Source organism: Rhipicephalus microplus, chromosome 9 (genome assembly GCF_043290135.1).
Source record: "Rhipicephalus microplus isolate Deutch F79 chromosome 9, USDA_Rmic, whole genome shotgun sequence".
Taxonomy (NCBI): domain Eukaryota; kingdom Metazoa; phylum Arthropoda; class Arachnida; order Ixodida; family Ixodidae; genus Rhipicephalus; species Rhipicephalus microplus.
The window spans coordinates 26,910,659-26,924,437 of NC_134708.1; the positions used below are offsets into that span (position 1 = coordinate 26,910,659).

The 13,779-nt window shown below is 50.5% G+C and overlaps 1 non-coding gene across 1 annotated transcript; it reads left to right on the forward strand.

Annotated features, from left to right (window-relative positions):
• The first annotated feature begins 11,169 nt into the window (after positions 1 to 11,169).
• On the forward strand, positions 11,170 to 11,242 carry TRNAK-CUU (transfer RNA lysine (anticodon CUU)). The gene has a single exon. It is a non-coding gene; the product is annotated as a tRNA-Lys (tRNA).
• The last annotated feature ends 2,537 nt before the right edge of the window (positions 11,243 to 13,779 follow it).

The window sequence follows — 13,779 nt, forward strand, 5'->3', positions numbered from 1 at the left end:
CGGCCTGGTTTCTCGACGTGTCGTCAGCAGCCAGCGTTCCTTCATCCCCGTCCTGCCCGCGTCCTGAAGCCGGAATCACCGCGTTCCGGTTTGCTCATCGTCGGCGGAATTCAGCGTGTGGGTGAGACCGAACAGATATCTTGCGCTACTCCCATCACTCAGCCCCTTTCGAACGTTAGGTTTGGTTACTGACTTTGAACGTTTTTGTTGGGTGTTTACAGATGTGTTTCGTCATGTCCAGTCAACTGTTTATTAAGTGTTTTGTTTTGTGAGGAATCTTTGCCTTTTTTTCTTTTCAATTAAACTTTTTGTGTGTTTCTTGGAAACCGAACGGCTTTGTCCTTATTAGAAAAACTCTCTGAGGCTCAGCCCGGGAGAAACAAATCAGCAATAAGAACCTGCATCACAACGTCACTGAAGCGTCACTGGGTTGCTGCTCCGAATAGATGTATTCCTACGCGATCAGTGAGTTATGCTCATATCGCTGGTCGCGTTGGTTCGGCGTTCATACTGCGGTTTTGATAATGTGGAGAGTTTGTGCGATGGTTTTCAACGTGCATCAAGAGTTTAGTCGTTGTACGGTGTAAAAAAATTGTTTTTTCTTACACAATGGTCTTTGTCACGCTCCCGATAACTTCTGAAGCATCCCACTTAACGATTTCCATAGCGTCCATATAAAGTGTTTCATTGGTGTCTACGCAGCGTTCCTGAGCCCTTCACGAGCACCTCTGCAGCGTCTCATTAGTATCCCCAGCGTTCCTTGCACACCATTCCGAAAGCTAGGGGATGCCGCCCCAACCAATTATAGGGGTCAGTGCAGTGCTACAAGGCTTCAACTACCAGTTCACACCACCTCATTACATGTCTGAAATCGTATACCGCATAGCTTCGGCATTTACACAACTGTTTTCACAACGTGGAGCGTATTTGCGGAGTCCATGAGACCACCGGTGCCGCTTGGTTTTCGTCACGCTTACGATAATCACCGAAGCGTTCCAGTTTCGAATTTTCACAGCGTCCCTGTAGCGTTTCGTTCAAGTTTATTCAGCATTCCTGAGGCCTTCATAAGCGCTTGAAGTGTTGCAAGACGCTGTGAAGTGCACAAATAATTTCGATTGTGCAGTGTATTGGTTAGTTGCGTCAGAACAATCAGCGGCGTTTCTTTCGCGTTAAGCTGCGTTCCTGTGGTTTTCATGAATGCGTCGGCAGCATTCATTATGCATTTTCACAATTGCGCCATCAGCGATTGTTCAGCGTTTCAGTTTTATTCATCAGTGCATCCACCGGGTTTCTTTAGCGTTTCTGTGGTATTCATGAGCGCGTCCGTGCAGCGTTTCTTTAGCGTTCCTGTGGCGTTCTTGAGCGCGTCTGCAGCGTATTTTTAGCCTTTCAGCATCTTTCATGAATGCATCTGCTGCGTTTATTTAGCGTTCCTGTGGAATCAGTAAGTAAAGTTTGTAGAGTTCATGAGTGCGTCCGCCGCATTTCCTTAGCGTTTCTGTGGCATTAGTGAGTGCATCAGCAGTGTTTCTTAGCCTTCCCATGACATCGCTTTTGTATCCGTGTCGTGCTTCTTGTAGGTATGTGTTCGCCCTGTTACTCTATCCACGTAGTATTCATGGGTGCCTTGGTAGCGTTCCTTTAGCGTTGCTGTGACATTCATGAGCGCATCTGCAGACTTGTTTAGCACTCCTGCGGCATTAATGAGCAATGTTATTAGTATACGTGTGAGCGCTTTCAGCGTTTCTTTAGCGTTGCAGAGGAATTCGTGTGTGCATCCATAGCGTTCATTTAGCGTTCGTGTGGCATTCATGAGTGCGTACGCAGTGGTTCGTTCGTGTTCAACACTACGTTTTCAGTATCTATCTATCTATCTATCTATCTATCTATCTATCTATCTATCTATCTATCTATCTATCTATCTATCTATCTATCTATCTATCTATCTATCTATCTATCTATCTATCATGGGTGCCTTGGTAGCGTTCCTTTAGCGTTGCTGTGACATTCATGAGCGCATCTGCAGACTTGTTTAGCACTCCTGCGGCATTAATGAGCAATGTTATTAGTATACGTGTGAGCGCTTTCAGCGTTTCTTTAGCGTTGCAGAGGAATTCGTGTGTGCATCCACAGCGTTCATTTAGCGTTCGTGTGGCATTCATGAGTGCGTACGCAGTGGTTCGTTCGTGTTCAACACTACGTTTTCAGTATCTATCTATCTATCTATCTATCTATCTATCTATCTATCTATCTATCTATCTATCTATCTATCTATCTATCTATCTATCTATCTATCTATCTATCTATCTATCTATTGTTATGCCAGCGAGTCCTCGTCAAACGACCGTGCCTCTGAAAAAGGCAATCTGGGTCAAGGCCAGCCCGCCGTCTGCCCGACGCGAACATCTCAACGGCGTGAACACGCGCGGCGCCTCTCTCGCCCACGTGCATTGAGTCATCGGCGCACGTGACAGCGAGCCGGCGTTCTCGTGCCTGGTGGTCTGACGCATGGCGCGGCGACCCCCATTGGCGGAATCTGCCCGGACGACCAGCGGCGCTTCTGATTGGACATTTTGGTTGGACCCGGTGTAAATAAAAGAAGCCCTGCGGCGCGTCGCGATCGGCAGTCCTACGAGAGAAAGGAGTCCCCATGTCGGAGAGCCGACATGTGTGTGAGTCAGCGGTCTTAGGCGAAAGGCTGACCTATGTGTTAGAGAGGAAAGCTCGGCTCTTCGAGTCTCTGTCGGCCCCAGTGCCGAAATTGTAACGCCTCTGTAAATATGCTGTACATAAACCTTGTTTAACTCACCGTCGTCTCGTCCGCTCGTCTTATCAGCTCTGCGCAGAAGCAGTCGCGAGCTGATAAACATACGCTACCAAACGGCTGGTGACCTTCCCGGCGGAGTTGAAAGCAGTGGCGCCTCCGGGGCCGTGTTGGCGTCGCCGTCTTTCGCAACAGTGGTGGCTTCGGCGGGATCGGTCCGCCTTCGCAACAGTGGAGGCCAGCGGCGGGATTCGGAGGTGGTTTCTCAACAGTGGTTGGCAGCTGCGGGATCGGCCGGCGTCAGCGACATCGATGCGGTGAGTGCCTGATGTTTTCCCCTCAGTTCACCAGACTACTCTAGCTCAGGTTGTAGTAGTTTAGAGAAGGGCTGTGTGAAGCATTAGTGAGCTTTGATCGTTTCAAGCAAAGTCGAAGTGCTTTGAAACCAAAGTTAATGCGGAGGGGGTAAACACGGGAGAGTGAAAAGTTGCTTGCGCGTCTTGCTAGTTGACTTATAGTGGGTACGGCAAGTAAATTGTTAACAGGGGCAAACAGCAAGAGGCTAGTGTGAACGATGGAGAACCTTAAAGTGAAGGAACTCATCGAAATTTGTGAGGAACTCGGCATTACTTTGGGCCGTGCGAAACGAAAGCAAGCGATCCTTGAGATCATGAAGGATGAGGGAGTGTCGGCTGAGGAAGTCGATGAGGCCTGGGTGGATATTAAAGCACGCCGCGAAGAGGCTGAAAGGCGCGAACGTCGCGAGCGCGAGGATGCCGAGAGACAAGAGCGCCTAGAGTTGAAACGACTAGAATTGGCAATCCTACAGTGTTCGCAGGCGCCTAGCGTAGCTTCTCCGACGATTCAGGTCAGCGGTTTTAGAATTCGGGACCAACTGCCACCGTTCGTAGTAGGCGAGGACATGGCGAAGTACCTCGTCAAGTTTGAACACGTCTGTGAGCGAAACGCTTTGGAGCGGTTTCTTTGGGCGCAGAACCTGTTAGCTCTTCTTCCCGGCGAAGTGTCCGACGCATTAACTTGCTTGTCTAGGGAAGCGTTTGAGAGCTATGACGAGGTTAAGGAAGTGCTCTTGAGACGTTACAAGTTGTCACCCGAGGCTTTCAGGCAAAGGTTCCGGTATGCTGAAAAGGGGAATGAGTCACACGTTGACTTCGCGTTTCGTCTTAAAGCCGATTTAATTGAGTGGCTCAAGGGCGAAGGTGTGTATGACGACCGCGATAAAGTGGTGGAATGCGTTGCATTGGAGCAATTCTACCGCTGCATCGAGGAGGATGTCAAACTTTGGCTGCAGGACAGACTTGGGGAAGTACGGTTAAACAAGGCAGCTGAGTTAGCTGAGGAGTATTATACTCGCCGAAAGTTGCATAGCAGGGCAGCGCGCGTTGAAAAGGATGAAAAGAAAGAGGGCTTTTCAAGGAAACCTTATCAACGGAAACCCGTTCCGCACCGTAATTTCAAAAAGGACCCGTCTCTTACGAAGGACAGTGTAGGGGAAGGGCAAACAGAAGCGGAGAGATCGAGTGAGGTTTCTACCACACAGGCATTAGAACCGGAAAACAAACGGAAGTCGCTAATCTGCTACAACTGTAAAAAGGAAGGGCACATCGCGAGAAACTGTCAGGAAAAGTTTGCCTTCGCAACGATCCGAGAATCAGAAAAAAACATTCGGTTGTTGGAGCCGTATCTCCAAGAAATTAGGGTCAATGAGAAAACGTGCCGAGCACTTAGAGACTCAGCGGCAACCATGGACGTTGTCCATCCTTCATTGGTGTCTCCGGATGACTTCACAGGAGAATGCGCGTGGATCAGGCAAGTCGCCGAGGAGCAGAGTGTTCGCTTACCAATCGCCACCGTTGTCATTGAAGGCCCGTTCGGTAAGCTTTGCACCGAAGCGGCTGTGTCTGCCGCGCTGAATGGTCGTTTTTCTTATCTTTTCTCCAACAACTCGGAGCAGCTTCTCAAAGAGCAGGGCAAATCGTTCTTCCCCAACTTTGCGTGCATGGCTCTCACGCGATCGCAAGCGCGAAAGCTTTCGCGGAAGCTTGACCTGGTTCCATGCGGTGAACTCTCAAGTGACCTTGTCGGCGGGTCGACGGAACCCCAGAACGGAAAGTTTCCGCATGAGTCATGTGAGCAGTCACGCGAGCGGCCCGTCGCCGAACCTAGCTGCGCGGTTTCCGGAGAAAAGGGAGACGACATGGCGCCATTGAGTCAGAGCGAGAGGGTTGCAACGCTCTCGCCTGTAGCGGAAAGTTGGAGCGAGCTGCCGAGAGTTGATCGAGAGACGCTCATTCGAGAGCAGCGTGAGGATTTCTCGATTGAAGCGCTAGTGGAAAGCCAAATTGAAGCGCGAGTGGAAAGCCAGAAAAACGCGGCAAAAGTGCTGTCGAAGGAGCACTACGAGGAATCGGTGAAGAAGCGTGCTTTTGAAGTAGGGAGTCAGGTAATGCTGCTGCAGCCGTTCAAAAGGAACAAGCTTGAGGTTGATTGGGAAGGGCCCGCCACAGTATTATCGAAGCCTTGCGATACAACTTATGAGGTGCAAGTAGGAAGGCGGCAGAACAAAATTTACAACTTGATGAAACCCAATGTTCAACATCAAGCGGTCGTAAATCAGCTGTTGAAGGCTTCAGAGGAAGAGGAAGCAGAAAATTTGAGTTCTAGTGAGGTGATCGAAGGGGGATCGAAAGTAATTTGGGAGCAGATAAACCTAGAGCCTAGCTTAAGTGAAGGAGGACCTGAGAAAGAGGACCTGAGAAAGATTGGTTCCGAGTTTGAAGACGTGTTTTCGGACCGCCCCGGAAACATGAGGGTGATCGAACACGATATCGAGCTAAGCGGTGAGGAGTCAATCAGTAGCAAGCCGTATCGTTGTTCCCCTGTGCAACGTCGCAAGTGTGAGCCGCTCTTGGTGCCGCATAGGTATCGTCGCCTAAAAGTGGCCGGTTACTGAAGTGGAGCATGTTGCTCCACAGCGCAACTTTGACGTTCGCTATAAAAGAAAAAAAAATAAAGGAAAGGTAAACGCTAATGCAGGTGCATTGAGCAGTGCGTTCCAGCTAGTAACTTCTCAACCTTTCGGTTTCTGGCTGGCGATTCGGGGCAAAATTTTGACCTCATCACGACCTGGGCTGAGCGCTCTCGTTCAGAGTGATCTCAAGGGGCCAACTTTGTGGTATTCTTATTCGTTACGTTGTTGTACGTGGAAAAAAAAATATTGAGTTGTCATTTTAAGAGTCTTGTGTCCCACATGTGCCTCTTGATGTAGAGGGAACAAAATTCCGATAGACACGTAGATAGGTATATGTTGTACTATACTTTGTCTGGTGTTCTGTCGGGTGACCGAGGGCACTTGCTTGTGTCGTGTGTTGTCTGTTGTCGAACCGTTCTTAGCAAGTTGCAGAACCATCGACAAGTGCTGAAACCGAAGATGGTCAGAAGAGACGAGTGAAGCTGGTCGACAAGTTGTGGCGACAAGCCAGTGGAGCTGGGATCCGTCGTCAAAATTGGGATGTGTTCCCGGACCAGTCTGGAGCTGTATTCTCCCCATGGCCCTGGAGGCGAACCTGGAGGGACCTGGCGAACGAGCGCACCTGACATCCGAACCCCGTGGAAGCAGCTCGTCTTTCCGGTGCATTGTCTGGCGGCGGGGGTGCTGTTATGCCAGCGAGTCCTCGTCAAACGACCGTGCCTCTGAAAAAGGCAATCTGGGTCAAGGCCAGCCCGCCGTCTGCCCGACGCGAACATCTCAACGGCGTGAACACGCGCGGCGCCTCTCTCGCCCACGTGCATTGAGTCATCGGCGCACGTGACAGCGAGCCGGCGTTCTCGTGCCTGGTGGTCTGACGCATGGCGCGGCGACCCCCATTGGCGGAATCTGCCCGGACGACCAGCGGCGCTTCTGATTGGACATTTTGGTTGGACCCGGTGTAAATAAAAGAAGCCCTGCGGCGCGTCGCGATCGGCAGTCCTACGAGAGAAAGGAGTCCCCATGTCGGAGAGCCGACATGTGTGTGAGTCAGCGGTCTTAGGCGAAAGGCTGACCTATGTGTTAGAGAGGAAAGCTCGGCTCTTCGAGTCTCTGTCGGCCCCAGTGCCGAAATTGTAACGCCTCTGTAAATATGCTGTACATAAACCTTGTTTAACTCACCGTCGTCTCGTCCGCTCGTCTTATCAGCTCTGCGCAGAAGCAGTCGCGAGCTGATAAACATACGCTACCAAACGGCTGGTGACCTTCCCGGCGGAGTTGAAAGCAGTGGCGCCTCCGGGGCCGTGTTGGCGTCGCCGTCTTTCGCAACAGTGGTGGCTTCGGCGGGATCGGTCCGCCTTCGCAACAGTGGAGGCCAGCGGCGGGATTCGGAGGTGGTTTCGCAACACTATCTATCTGTCTGTCTGTCTGTCTGTCTGTCTGTCTGTCTGTCTGTCTGTCTGTCTGTCTGTCTGTCTGTCTGTCTGTCTGTCTGTCTACACCAGTCAGGATTAAATTTCTGAACACTGGTGCTTTGCCTTCTGCGGCTTCCGCAAATGAACTACTTGAAATACTAGCATGTAACTCAAACAGGAACAAGCAAAGACAAGGGCAATCACACGTACTCGCGCATATCGGTGTCTTCCTATGTCCCTGTTTAAGTTGCGCGCTTGTGTTCCCAGCATCATGAGTCACCAACTCGCCCAATCATTTGGCAATAACAAGTATAAATGAGCTGATCGCGTTCATGAAATTCGATCGAGATTTGATTTGATCGTGCTATAAAAATTGATGTCTGACAGCGGTAGGTAAACTTGTTTGTCTCTCAAGGGAGTTTAATAGCGATGATGATGATGATGATGAAAAACATTTATTATAAAAGAGAGAGGTACGGGGCCAAAGAATGACCCCGCTACATGGTCGGCGTCCTTAGTCCGGGACACCGCATGACGAGGCCCCTACTCGCGCCCGTCTCACCAGAGCCCGTTGAGACTCTAGTGATGAGCAGTTGAGGAGGGCAGTCTCCCATGCCTATCGAGAAGGGGTAGGGGAAGGGGGTAGGTGGGGACTTTTCGGACATGCCCATACCATGTGGAAGATATCACACGTCTCCCCACAGTGTGGGCACCGCCCATCTGTGTTCGCATCGAAATGCTTTAGGATTGCAGGACAGAGTAGAGTACCTGTCTGCAGGCGCCTTAGAGTTCGCTCTTCCGCCTTACTCAGCCCCTTTGCAGGAGCCGGGTAAAGGCGGTGAGTGTCACGATGATAGGTCAGAATTTCTTTGAACCGCAGCAGCGGTGTATTGGCCTCCGAGTCATAACAGCCAAGGTGAGGAGCCCGGTGGGTAATCGCTCGGGCGGCCGCGTCAGCGGCCTCATTACCTCGTAAGCCCTGATGGCCAGGAGCCCATACGATGCGTTTCGGGGCTGGATCAGCGAGAGCCCGTTTTAGAATTTGGCTGGCTAGGGGGGATATCTCTCCTACCAAGTAATGAGTACATGCTTTCCGGGAGTCCGTGATGATAACTTTCGAGTTGGGGTCCGCAGCAGCAAGCGCTATCGCGACTTCCTCAGCGCGCTCTGGATTTTGTGCTCGGAACGAGAGCCCATTGACATGCTTTTCCCGGTGAACTACAGAGGCCGTGTAAAATACCGTGGGCGAAGGCCCTGCTATATCTACGTAGAATACACCAGGTCGGGAGCCGTGTTGCCTCTCAAGCGTCCGAGCCCGCGCCTGTCTTCTGCTTTCGTGCGTGTGCTTATCCATGTTACTGGGGAGTGGAGCGACCGAGAGCATATACCGCCACAGTTCCGGAATACGCTCCGCCTCCTCTGCAGTGCAAGTGTGCTGTATATGTTTTAATAGCGAAGCCAGGTAGTAGGCAGACAGCCGGTACAAACACAAATGCTCGAGCAGTTCAGCGTCTACAGCTCGTGCACACGCTCACGCTTCGCACTCAGAGGTGGTCCCACTAGGGATTACCTTGCAAATTTCCCACTACAGTCTGTCTTTAAAGGGGTCGTGAAACGGTCGCTTTACAACGACAATGCGGCACCTTCGGCAGCCACATGCGCCAACTGTATCATCAGCCCGAGTGGACCTGCATAGAAGCTTTGCCTATCCAGGAACGCGGAACTCCATGGCATATCGAGCACGTGCAAGAGGAGCTCATCGGCGTCTGCCATACGCGATCCGCGTCCCAAAAGAACGCTGCTTAACATGACGTCAGAGTTCAAGTTAGCGCTGATTGCGTACGACAAAGACGCTGACTAGTGTCCCAGTTACACGCACGCAAGTACCGAAAAGTTCCGCGTTCCTTGATAGGCGAAGAATTACTTATGATGACGCCACCTAGTTAGTGCGTGTGGACGCCGGTGGCTTCGCATTGTCGCTTTAGAGCGAGCGTTTCACGACCCCTTTAACGTTCAGTGTGACACGCATTCCATTCAAGAACAACGCGTATTCGAAAAGCAGCAACCCATACGGGTGCGAGTGCAACGAAAAGCGCGATACAACGGGACTCAAGACGGCCACGAATCAAAGGTCACGTTGGCAGACGGTATTTCCGACACGGGACAATCCAAAACCGGACGCGCATTCTCGCGTGCTGTGCTCGTACTCCAAACATAACAGAGACGACACGCGAAACCTGCATTTCCCGCTAGACGGGCATCCGCGTCGTATAAGTTTACGTCGGCGCGGCGCTCGTGTAGCAGTATACGCGTGGGTTGGGGGTGTGTGTGTGTTGTGTGTAGGTTTGCGGCGGCATGGTAGCGTGTTACGCGGATCACAGGACTGTGACGTCACGTACGGTTGTCGCTCGAGAAGGACGCGTCGGGGGGCGTCGTATCGCATGGGCCCGCGGGACGTGTATACAGTTGCGTGTTCCGTGGGTCACGTGGGCGGCTGTCGTGCGACAGTTAGTATACACTTCGCGACACTGGGTGTGGGCGAACGTTATGTGTCGCGTGAACCCTGTAGCTGTTATGGGAATGAAAGCGGCGTGCAGTCGATGGCAAACTGTTTTACGATGCGAGTAATACAGAAGCGCCGGATCTGCGATTTCACGGATTTCTGCAGGGGGAGGGGGGGGGGTGGCAGAGGTGGGAACGGTGGTTTGCCCTATGTCTCACACTTACGTCACCTATACCTCCTGGAAAGAAGAAGAAAGGGAAACGAGATCATGTGACCACCCTTTCCCGCCTACGTCGCTGTCGTCGTATCTCAAAACAACGGACGGAGGAATCCACGATCGGGAAGCGTTCACGTGGGAAACGGAAGATGACACCGAATAGTGTGGCACAGACGGGGTTCGTGAGATCAGAGAGTCCAGCCCGGATGGAATCCCTGCTCTAGAGTGACGTCACAAAAGCTCCAAAACGCCACAAAGAGAAGCGGCGTGTAGCTTCACGTGACTTCTCGTGGCTCGCCCCAATGAATGGATTGTTGCGCGGCCTTTGTGAGATGCGACACCTGGCGCGCCGCTTGCTGAGGCACGAACGGAATGGCGGCCTATATACGACTACGCCTTGCCGGCGTGTCGGCGCTGCTAGACGGCCGGACGGACCTCCGGGTGTCCGGCACCGCCGGTCGCGCTCACCGGATGGACCAGCGAATCGATGCAACGGGATCGGATGGCTTACGCTACGTGCCTATGCCCACACAAGTGCCCACGTGATAGCGGTGTTTACGAACCCCGGCGCGTACATGACGACGGCGCTGGTGCAATGTGCGCGCAGACGAGTAGTGTGTCCGTGTGTACCGTATACCCCAAACTGAGGGAACAAGATCCAGTGCCGTATTCGGACTGTACGAACACGCCCCGGTGTTTACGAATACACAAGACAAAGAGTGTGAGTTGCGCGAAATACTGCTGTCACGTGATGCTGAATGTCTGAAAGGCGTACACACACACACACACACACACACACACACACACACACACATATATATATATATATATATATATATATATATATATATATATATATATATATTATCATCAGCCTGACTACGTCCACTGCAGGACAAAGGCCTCTCCCATGTTCCGCCAGTTAACCCGGTCCTGTGCTTGCTGCTGCCAATTAATACCCGCAAACTTCTTATTCTCATCTGCCCACCTAACCTTCTGTCTCCCCCTAACCCGCTTCCCTTCTCTTGGAATCCAGTTAGTTACCCTTAATGACCCCATGTTTATGTATAAACGTGGGAGTGTCAGTCAGCGCCATCTGTAGCCATGGCGGTGAGTGTGGAACACTCTTTTACGAGCATGTGTTACGTCACGTAGGACGTGAACTTATTACGAGTGGGCAGCTGACCTATAGTCTCCCGTATACTACCTAACCTAGCGCTGACTGACACTCCCACGTTTAAATTCGCATATAAACCCAATAAAGTGGCTGGGGGGATAGCCGCCGTGATAGCTCAGTGGTTAGAGCATCGAACGCTTAATTCGAAGGTCGTACGTTCGATTCCTGCTCATGGCAAGTAATATTTTTACCCACTTTTCTTTCTTCCTACTTACATTACATTGGTTCTAATAACTTCCCCTATATATTCCTTGGCATCATTGTCTGTTAGATCTCATTGTTATTGTGTCAAAACACGGAAAAACGAGCCCTTAGATATACACTTTTTCCCCATATATATATATATATATATATATATATATATATATATATATATATATATATATATATATATATATATATATATATATATATATAAGGACACTTGCTGTGCAGCAAGCGTCTTTTTTCGAGAAACTTAAACGTTTAAGCTGTGGGTTCGAGAAAAGATACATGAAAGAAAGCAGCACCTAACACGGGTAACGTATACGCAAGTGAACACTTTGGGAAGCCACTATCTTGTTTCTTTCAACACTAAAGCAGTTCTAGTCGGGGCTTTCATGTTCTCGGACCGACGTATACAGGAAACAGCTATAGGTGCCACTACACACGACTCCATTGCCCACTTTTGTACAAAAGAAAAGGATAAGCTGGCGTTAAGTCGCGCGTGCGCAAGGGTTGAGATAGCGAAGATGGGGGATCGTGAAGGGTAACATGGTTGTTTGTAGCCCTTAGTTCAGTGATGCAGTTTCTAGGTAGCCGCTATAGGTTGACGTTAGGTCAAGCTAGGTGATTCCAGGTTGTTTTTACGTTCATTCTTAGCGCTGAGAGGTTCGATTTAAACCACGAACATTCATTAATTTGATTTATTTATTTGTGGGCTCTAACGTCCCAACACAACCATATCATTATGAGAGACACCGTAGTGGAGGGCTCCGGGAATTTCAACCACCTGAGGTTTTCTAACGTGCACCCAAGTCTGAGCACACGGACCTACAACATTTCCTCCTCCATTGGAAATGCAGCCGCCGCAGCCGGGATTCGATCCCGCGACCTGCGGGTCCGCAGCCGAGTATACCTTAGCCACTATAGACCACCGCGGCGGGGCAACCACAAACAGTCAGATGCACGATACGAGTGTCCAAACGCCCAGAGGCAGAAACTCGCTCTGAAACCATGGCGTTCACACCCCTCATAGATCTACGGCTGTTTACTTAAGGTTTAACGACGCGAAGAATTACACGGCGGATAGGAAAAGGACGGTACAAGCGCTGTCCCGTCCTTCGTAATGGCAAAGATGGTTCCTGGCGCAACACGGGAGCACGTTTGGGTGCACCGCTGTTCGAAAAGACACCATTTCTCGGCAAGATTAAAGAAGAACACGAGCGTATAATCTATGAGGCTGCTCAGATGGCACTTGAAAGGAGCGCACGCATGCGTAAGCTAGCCATATCAGTTGCTTTGTCAGAAAGAGAGCTATGTTTTTTTTTTAAGTGTGAGGGTCGGCGTAGCAGGCTCAGTGACTGTCGATGCTTTACCTATGTCTATTTTCCCCTCTTTTTTCTGTTCAGTCGAGTATATTAACAGCCTTCTTGTCAATAAAATTTTAGTTGGAAGTCAGCGCTTGTCCCATCGTTTTTCTGTCCGCCGTGTATTTTTTTCGTGCTGTCAAACCTTAAGTACGCTAAACCAACTAATCAGCCACTTTGTTGATATACGGATGTGTCGTCGTTGGCGTAAGCCGTTACATCGTTTCGGGGTCTTTTCACGGCCTGTGTTACCTTTCTGTTCCCTAGCACTCCGGGTTACGTACTCGTGGTCTTCGACTCGCCACCGTCGCTTAAATTTCGCTGCCATTTCTTGAGCTAACTGTCGCATTCTTCATTTTTAGTAGCGAGATTTGCCCGATTTCTGCGGCACATACTAGTTTGTGATGATGATGATGTTGATGACAGTTTTCTGCCATCGTCTCACGCGAAACGAATTGCTCGCGAGCTTCCCTGTTAAAAGACGAAGCGATCAGACGTGGAGATAACATGTTGAGCCGATGACTGTCTGGGCCTCGATTCTGTTGCCGAATGTTTCATCGTAGTGGCTTCCTTTTTTAACAGCTTCAAACAGCGAAAGCTCCCAATACAACATGCATGCTGATGTTAAAATACTAAAACAATGGTGAACTTAGCTGCCTTTTTAGGGAAAGGGTAGAAATCAATGCTTATTGGCCAATCTGTGACATGAAATATTGATAATGCATGTCATTTGATAATATTGTTATGTGGGGTTTGACGTCCCAAAACCGCGATGTGGATTTGGCAGACGCCGTAGTGAAAGGCTCCGGAAATTTCGGCGTGCACCTAAGTACAAAGCACACGGGCGTCGAACATTTCCGCCTGTATCGAAAACGCAGCCGCTGTGGCCGGGATTCGATCCCGCGACCTCCGGGGCTGCAGTCGAGTGCCATTGCCGCCAGACCACCGTGGCGGGGGGCCCCGTTTCATTCGAGATTGCGAAAGAATGCGAGGTACCTGTAGAGTGGGAGCGATAAATTTCAGAACCAGTTGATCCAGCGCGACAGCTTCGAGCATGTGTCGCAGCATATGTGCCACGCTTCAAGCGAGATCGCGGTGTTTTCCACAGAACAACACCAAGGAAAGGGCGTGGAGGCGGTTAGAAGA